This window comes from Galeopterus variegatus, unplaced genomic scaffold (genome assembly GCF_000696425.1).
Source record: "Galeopterus variegatus unplaced genomic scaffold, G_variegatus-3.0.2 Scaffold838, whole genome shotgun sequence".
Lineage (NCBI taxonomy): Eukaryota > Metazoa > Chordata > Mammalia > Dermoptera > Cynocephalidae > Galeopterus > Galeopterus variegatus.
In genome coordinates, this window is record NW_007726949.1 from 422,567 (window position 1) to 430,592 (window position 8,026).

The window sequence follows — 8,026 nt, forward strand, 5'->3', positions numbered from 1 at the left end:
CACTGCTCTTACTGAAAACCCAGCCTGGAGCAGCTATAACTACTTTTTTCTCTTCAAAAGAAAAGTCACCTTTTTTTGCTGTCTGTCTGAGTCTTAAAACTGTGGGCTTCTGTTGCAATTGAACCAACAAAGCCCATTTTACCTAGAAAGGAAGCATATTTTGATAAACTTTCTGAATTATGCTGTTTCTGAGATTTTTTTTTTGACACACACACAAAAATAAGCTACACATCATTCAGTAGCATTTGTACAAAGAACAATATCTGCTTTCATTGTGAATAGTCTTTTCCCTGTTTCCTATTTGACTTCTTGGAGCAGTACACATCATAACGTGTTGCAGGAAAGTGCAGCACTCTGAGTACGTTTTCCATGTCTTCTTTGTTTTAAGAATGACCCCAGACTGAACCATGGTAGAGCTGTCAGCTTGGAGGGCCCCAGATGACATAAACGGGGAAAGCGATTGGCAACGGAAATCACCAGCAGACTTCAGGCCAAGCCGAGTTCAGGAAATCCCACTGTCGCTATTGGGAAACATCTGGGAGTCTTCCTTGATCTATAAGAAGCTGTTCCCCAAGAGGCAGCACAGCTAACTCTCTCCCTGCCACAGCTCAGTCAAGAACGGGCACCAGTAGCCATCTGGGTAAGCCTTGATGCTTCTTTCAGGGATGTGATACAACCGCAGCTCGGATCTGTTTGTTACTGCTTGTCTGTCGAAACCGTATAGCCAGGTTAAGGGTCATCGGTCCTTCCCTCAAAACTCCACCGCTGACTGATTTCAGAAAGGTAGAGAACTCCAGACTATCCCAGCAGGTTTGCTTTAGACAACAGGGCACAGCCGACATGTCCCCATCTGTTCAGAAAGTCGTGTTAGGTCAACAAACCAACTTCCATTCTGAGTGCACTTTCATAGGTTTTATGCTTTAGGTGTCTGGGAGATGGGTTAATGAACAATATAAACATTATATGGGTAAACGGAAGATCCAAACCTTTATTTTTCTCTAAAAATATTGGAGCTATTAAGAATTTGCTCAGAAGGGAACACACAACACCAAAAGGAAAATGCATGTTGGTATAGGAATTTCTCAATTTAGTAGAGCCAGGGCTTGCACTGTGTTCCACTTATTGGGCTTTCTAACCTGTTGTATTTGCTTATTTGTTTGTTTGGGTGGCAGTGCTGTAAGAAGAAGGGAGTTGTTGTCAAGCCCTATAAATAAGTTCATTCTCTACCTACCTTACTCTCAATTGCCCTGCTAAAGAGCTATTTCTCCTATACCTATGCAAAGAGGTAAGAGCACCTTATAGGAGGCACTGTGTAGGAATGGGGGATGCAGGATCAGCCATAGGAATGTTAAATGAAATTGCACAGAGGAAAGTTTAATATATGTCTAGAGACTGTACATATGCTTGTTTTAAAGAGTAGAAAGAAGTCATCTAGTAATACGGTATCTTTTTTTATATAAGCAAGGAAAATATAAGGAGCTTCTACAGTGCAACATGCACAATCTGTTGCACTCATTTATTTCGCCAATTTTATTTTTTAAACTCTCATATGACTCTTTAAAAAATTATTCCTTGGAAGAGATCCTGGTTTTTTCCTTCATTTATTTTTTTTTTAAATAAAAAAATCCACTTATTTCAAGAGAAAAGAAAATGAACTTTATCTGATTTCACATCAAGATTACCAATCAGTACTAGCCACAGCACCATCAGTGCTGTGTGTTTTAGTAATTACAAGGTAAGCCAGGAAAGGGCATTTTTAAAATGCGGAAATGTGTTTGCTTCCTCTACCCAAGCATCTCTTCCTGGTGTTCTGTCGCTTCACCTAAGCAGCGCTGCTGTGAGATGACATTCTGGCCTGGTCCAGGAGGCCATGAGCAATGGGCAGGTTGCCAGTGGCCACAGGAAGGCCAGGGCTGAGCAACTGTTTGAGCAATTTCACCATGGACTTAACTGGTAGTTAGGGTGCAATCCTGGACCAGATGTTTTTCTCTTCAGCAAAGCTCACTGCCCTTTGATCCTTGGATTAAGTCACTAATCAAAAAAAAAAAAAAAAAGTAATGAGGGGTTAGATTCATGCCCTCTCCTAGATCTTCAGAATACTAAAAGGGAGTGACTTGCTGTGGAGCAGTCCTGGAGCAAGATCCTGTGGCTCTCACCCCCGAAGATACAGCCCATGAGTAGTTCTGAGCTCTAAGCAAAGCTTAGTGCTTTCCTGGTTTTTAGCCAGTGCACAGGTATAAGCAGAACTGTAGAGCTGAATGCAACTTCCCTGGGATTTCTTCTCCTTTCTAAAGCCTTCTTCGTACAAACTCTTCTGCATCTCCTGCCCATGTGGGGGCTCCTTTCTGCCAGCCAGCCCGGGACTCTGTGTACTTCTTTTCTGGATTCCAGATGCGGACAGACTCTCAGTACCTTCCCAGACACACGGACACCCATTCCCTGTACCAAGGCATGTAATAACTAGGAGACCACCAAACTACATCTAGCTGGTCTTGAAGAAAAGGGATTATACTTCTTACAAGCCACCCGGAAAGCTATGAATTGCAATATACAGCCACTGATTGTAAAAGTTATTTTTTTTTTCAAGTAGTTATTTTGTTATATTTTGGAACTAAATGAAGTGCCAAATGAAGCCACACTTTCATTTTATGCCATCTCTGTGGAACCAAGTTCTTTTTATGTCTTCATTTGACAGAGAAGAGGGAGGAAGGTGGCTGCTTAACTGGAACCCTGTCCCCCACAGGGAGCTCAGAGGCCTGATTGTGCAAAAGAGGTAGCAATGCAATGGATCCTGTTCCCAAAGGACTTCTAAATAGGGCATGTTGTAGCTTTCTGGTTGTTTCCTCCCTTGATATCCTTTCCTTCAGAAGAGGTTTCTCATGTCTCTCTCCAAAGAAGGCATTTCATAGTGACTGACAGAGCACTCTCTCGAGAGCTGCAAAGCAAAGAGTGTTCATCAGGCAGTGGTTTAAGCTTTAGGCCTTCCCAGAGGACGTGCACCCAGTTGGTGAGAGGCAGTGTGACAACTTGGAGAAAAAAGCAGGGTAGCAAGAGGGTCAGGGAGGCGATAAACGAGGCCTATGAGTACTTGGCTCCAGCTCATCTTCTTGGTGCCAATCAGCCAGCGGTGACTGTCCCTGAGCACCTCCCAGGTTCTCTGGCTGGGAGCAGCTGCCTTAAAGCAAGGAGCTACCTACTTCAAGGGACGCAGCTCAGGCCAGGGGCTCCGGGATGCTGTGCACACCTCTAGTGGTTGATCCCTAGCAGGCATGGTCCTCTCTCTCACTTGCTGGAAACTTTCCTCCCTTGGTTGGCAAAAGCCAGTGTCAGGAAGAGAGCAGTGGGTTTCTGACCAGGAACGTGCCAGCTGCAAAGTGCCTGACAGCAGCTCCATGCACAACAAGGTGCCCTTCATTAGACAATTCCTTGCCCAGTCATAACCATGTTGCAGATGAAAGTTTTCAATAGAGTGGCCCATGTTCTAGTTCTTGAGTTTTCTGAAAACTTTTCAAAGAGATAGTCACGTGTATGTTGCAAAAGATTTGTGAAACTGAAATGTCCTCCACTAAGTTTCAAGATCACTCAAGTTTAAGTCTGCTGTCTCTGGTGTCACACTCAGCCACCCTTTTGAAAGCAGCCCTGGGTTCAGGCCCTGCTGAATCCACTTCCCCTTCATCAGACTCCACAGGAAAATGGAAGTGCAGCATTCACTTCAGAAGGTTCAGAGGAAAGGGGAAAGAATTGTATGAATAGATGGGAGAGAATACCTTGAGAATAGTAGAAAAATACTGTAAATAATATTCATTTCCTCAGGGAAAAATAAAGGATATGTGAAAAATAGGTATGGAGAGTCCTGAGACTAGGAAGAGTTGTATTATCACTAAGGTCTTTTCTAGTCAGAATGCTTTTTTCAAATGAACATGTTATCATTTCAAGACAAATTAACATGAACTGGACAGAACCGACTTTTGTGAGGCATGGGGGGTGCTCTGTGAAAAGGGGCTGTTTTCTAATTGTAGCTGGCCTGCCGTCTAAGGCTGACATTTGAACCACAGGCACAGTGCCTGGTGGGTATTCAGACTTGTGTAAGGCTTTTTCTGAATGTAATTGTGACTACAAAGCCTTGCCATTGCTTTTTATAAATCACCCCATCGGGTGACCGTTTATTAGCTATAAGCAGAATTCTGTAGGTGAAAGAAAGAGATGTGCATTTTGCTTTAATAGCATGTTAAGGAGCAAACTTCCATGAACTTATGTGGACAAGGTGCTGCTTTTTCTCACGACTTTGTAGAATTTCTGTCGACCACATCAGCTGTAACATTGACCTTTGTGAACTTGGGAAAGAATTTGTGCATACGAATGAGTGGGAAACAGAGCAGGATTCATGAATATGAATGAAAATGTGGATCATTTTGGAGCATACGCTGGGCGCACATGGGTCACCTGGAAATTTCTTTTCTCTAAGAAAGTAACCCTACAAGCGGCACACAGACTTCCCCAGTTCCTCATGCCTGTGGGGATTCCTCCATATCGGAACTGTTTCATTGTGTCTTTTTTGTTGTAACCTGCCAAACCCGAAGTCAGTAATAAAATGAAATTAGCACTTTTAGGTACTAATTGTATCACTGAGTAATGCACACCAATAGACAAAGTATAAAATGTATTTGAGATCAATTTGGTTTGCTTATGATGACTGACTTTGAAAAAGCCCATATCCAATGATATACATGCTTTAAAAGGTATATCTATCATAGGACCAGTAATCACAATGGGTCCTGTTTTGTAAATAGTTCCTTTTTTTGAAGACAATCTCATGTTTTATAACTTTTGTTGTGGGTCTGAGAATCACAATAATAATGTCTTGTGGCAAGATGTAATCTTAAATACAATAATAATTATAACTTAATTTTCCAAATAAAACAAAAAATATACAGCTTAGCCTTCTACAATTCTAAGAGACATGACACTTTTATAATAAGCATTAGTATTCAACTTCTCAAGTTAACAGAACTGGAAATATTTTACAAGATGCAGTGTTTTATAATCACAAAGAACATGAACATTTTGTGGGAAATGACCTTGGTTTTATACATTGTAGCTTGTTTTTTAAAATACAGTATTTTACCAGACAGGAAGTGTTAATATTATCAGCAATTCCTGCTCACCAAACAAAGGGCTATGCCTCTTTTAAGCAAGTGTTTTGATGCTTAACTTTTCAATTAACCCTCTACAGCAAGGGTGGAAATGCAGATAAGATGGAATGGTTGTTACAAGAGGATCGAGATAGCAACAGCTACTCCTTTTATCATTACCAGTGTGTTTTCAAAGTACTATGGAAATAAGACACTTGAAGAGTCATCCTATGTATTTTAAATGTAAAAAGTGTTAACAGATATGCTTATAGGCCAAATATTCTTATACATTCTTTAGTGTAAAATGATAAATTCTATGTCACAAAGACAAGTTTACCACTCAACTTACCAGAACTATAAACCTGCATTTAACCAGCAAGTATCATTTGGTGGAAACTTCTAAAATCATAGTATGTAGGTCCAAAGATAGAATTCTTATGTGATCAGTAGTAGTGAAAATAATTTTGTCCTCAGCACTAACTAAGTAACTTTAATTTCCTTATCAGAACAAGTGCTTGATTCTTCACTGTGAAGAACTCATGGGCACACAAGGTTGTGATCAGAATGTGACTGTGTTCCCAAGAGTCAAGAAATAAGAAGGGAAGCTGTGGAGAGTTTATTAACTGCACAGATTATTCTGAGCTTTGCCAAAACCATTTCATAATGCCGTACAATTTTTTTCAAGCCCATTCACTGTTAAGAAAGCATCTTTTCTTTCTAAGATTTTAGTATTCCAAAAGCTAGCCTAAGTAGATAACATCAAAAGAAAGCTAAAATAGAATGGCCGTACACCCCTTAGGCAACTCCTATGAGGTGGTCAGTCAGAAGGTTGCTTAGACCTTGGTTTCAAATGGGCTTTAGAATCTGAACCCATGAGGACTNTGATTCTTCACTGTGAAGAACTCATGGGCACACAAGGTTGTGATCAGAATGTGACTGTGTTCCCAAGAGTCAAGAAATAAGAAGGGAAGCTGTGGAGAGTTTATTAACTGCACAGATTATTCTGAGCTTTGCCAAAACCATTTCATAATGCCGTACAATTTTTTTCAAGCCCATTCACTGTTAAGAAAGCATCTTTTCTTTCTAAGATTTTAGTATTCCAAAAGCTAGCCTAAGTAGAAAACATCAAAAGAAAGCTAAAATAGAATGGCCGTACACCCCTTAGGCAACTCCTATGAGGTGGTCGGTCAGAAGGTTGCTTAGACCTTGGTTTCAAATGGGCTTTAGAATCTGAACCCATGAGGACTAGAAAGAAATGCATGGACTTAGGAAAAAACATACAGCCTTGGCTCCCAGTCTTTGAGATGACGCAACCTGCAAATCTCTATCTTCATTCCCTTGGAATGTCTCGATTGTTATTGCTGTATGATTTTGAACCAAATAAGTCTCATTTCATGTTTAAATAGAAGCTTCCTAATGGTATATAGCAGAGATTACAAACACAGATGCCTTCTAAGGGCCAGGCAAGTTCTGTAAATGATCAGTGAGGATTGGGCAAAAAGAAGGACACTAGAGAATGGTGGAGATTGTGTTGAATTGGAGAACACATGCCCCCTTTGAAGGTGGACCCACATTCAGCTCTAGACAATCTGAACCACACAGATATCAGGCCCAGGGCTGCTAGATCTTCTGACTTGGAAATATGTTATTGCCTGACATTTAAGTGTTGACAACTAACTCAAATTCGTGGCCAACACTGTGCAAACCAAAGAGAAGCTGTCTGGGGGCAGATGCAGCCTATGGCCACCAGTTTCAACCGTTAGGGAAAATAGGTTCCACATTCCATGGTTATCAGGTCAAGGTCAGCCGTCAGCCCCACAAACTCACATGTTGGCACTATCTGGACAACTGAAATAAAAGAAGGGAAAGAGGTCATTTCTCCCCAGCAATCATTCTGATCGAGTACTTGAATATAGAAATGTGATATCCTTAGACTAGCCTTGCCTCTGATCAAAATAAATACTGAGTTATTATCCAGCTTTCACTCTGCCTCCTTTTACCCAGGTCATGCCCCAAAGCATTGAATAATTGTAGCTGGCCTGCCGTCTAAGGCTGACATTTGAACCACAGGCACAGTGCCTGGTGGGTATTCAGACTTGTGTAAGGCTTTTTCTGAATGTAATTGTGACTACAAAGCCTTGCCATTGCTTTTTATAAATCACCCCATCGGGTGACCGTTTATTAGCTATAAGCAGAATTCTGTAGGTGAAAGAAAGAGATGTGCATTTTGCTTTAATAGCATGTTAAGGAGCAAACTTCCATGAACTTATGTGGACAAGGTGCTGCTTTTTCTCATGACTGTAGAATTTCTGTTGACAACATCAGCCGTAACATTGACCTTTGTGAACTTGGGAAAGAATTTGTGCATACGAATGAGTGGGAAACAGAGCAGGATTCATGAATATGAATGAAAATGTGGATCATTTTGGAGCATACGCTGGGCGCACATGGGTCACCTGGAAATTTCTTTTCTCTAAGAAAGTAACCCTACAAGCGGCACACAGACTTCCCCAGTTCCTCATGCCTGTGGGGATTCCTCCATATCGGAACTGTTTCATTGTGTCTTTTTTGTTGTAACCTGCCAAACCCGAAGTCAGTAATAAAATGAAATTAGCACTTTTAGGTACTAATTGTATCACTGAGTAATGCACACCAATAGACAAAGTATAAAATGTATTTGAGATCAATTTGGTTTGCTTATGATGACTGACTTTGAAAAAGCCCATATCCAATGATATACATGCTTTAAAAGGTATATCTATCATAGGACCAGTAATCACAATGGGTCCTGTTTTGTAAATAGTTCCTTTTTTTGAAGACAATCTCATGTTTTATAACTTTTGTTGTGGGTCTGAGAATCACAATAATAATGTCTTGTGGCAAGATGTAATCTT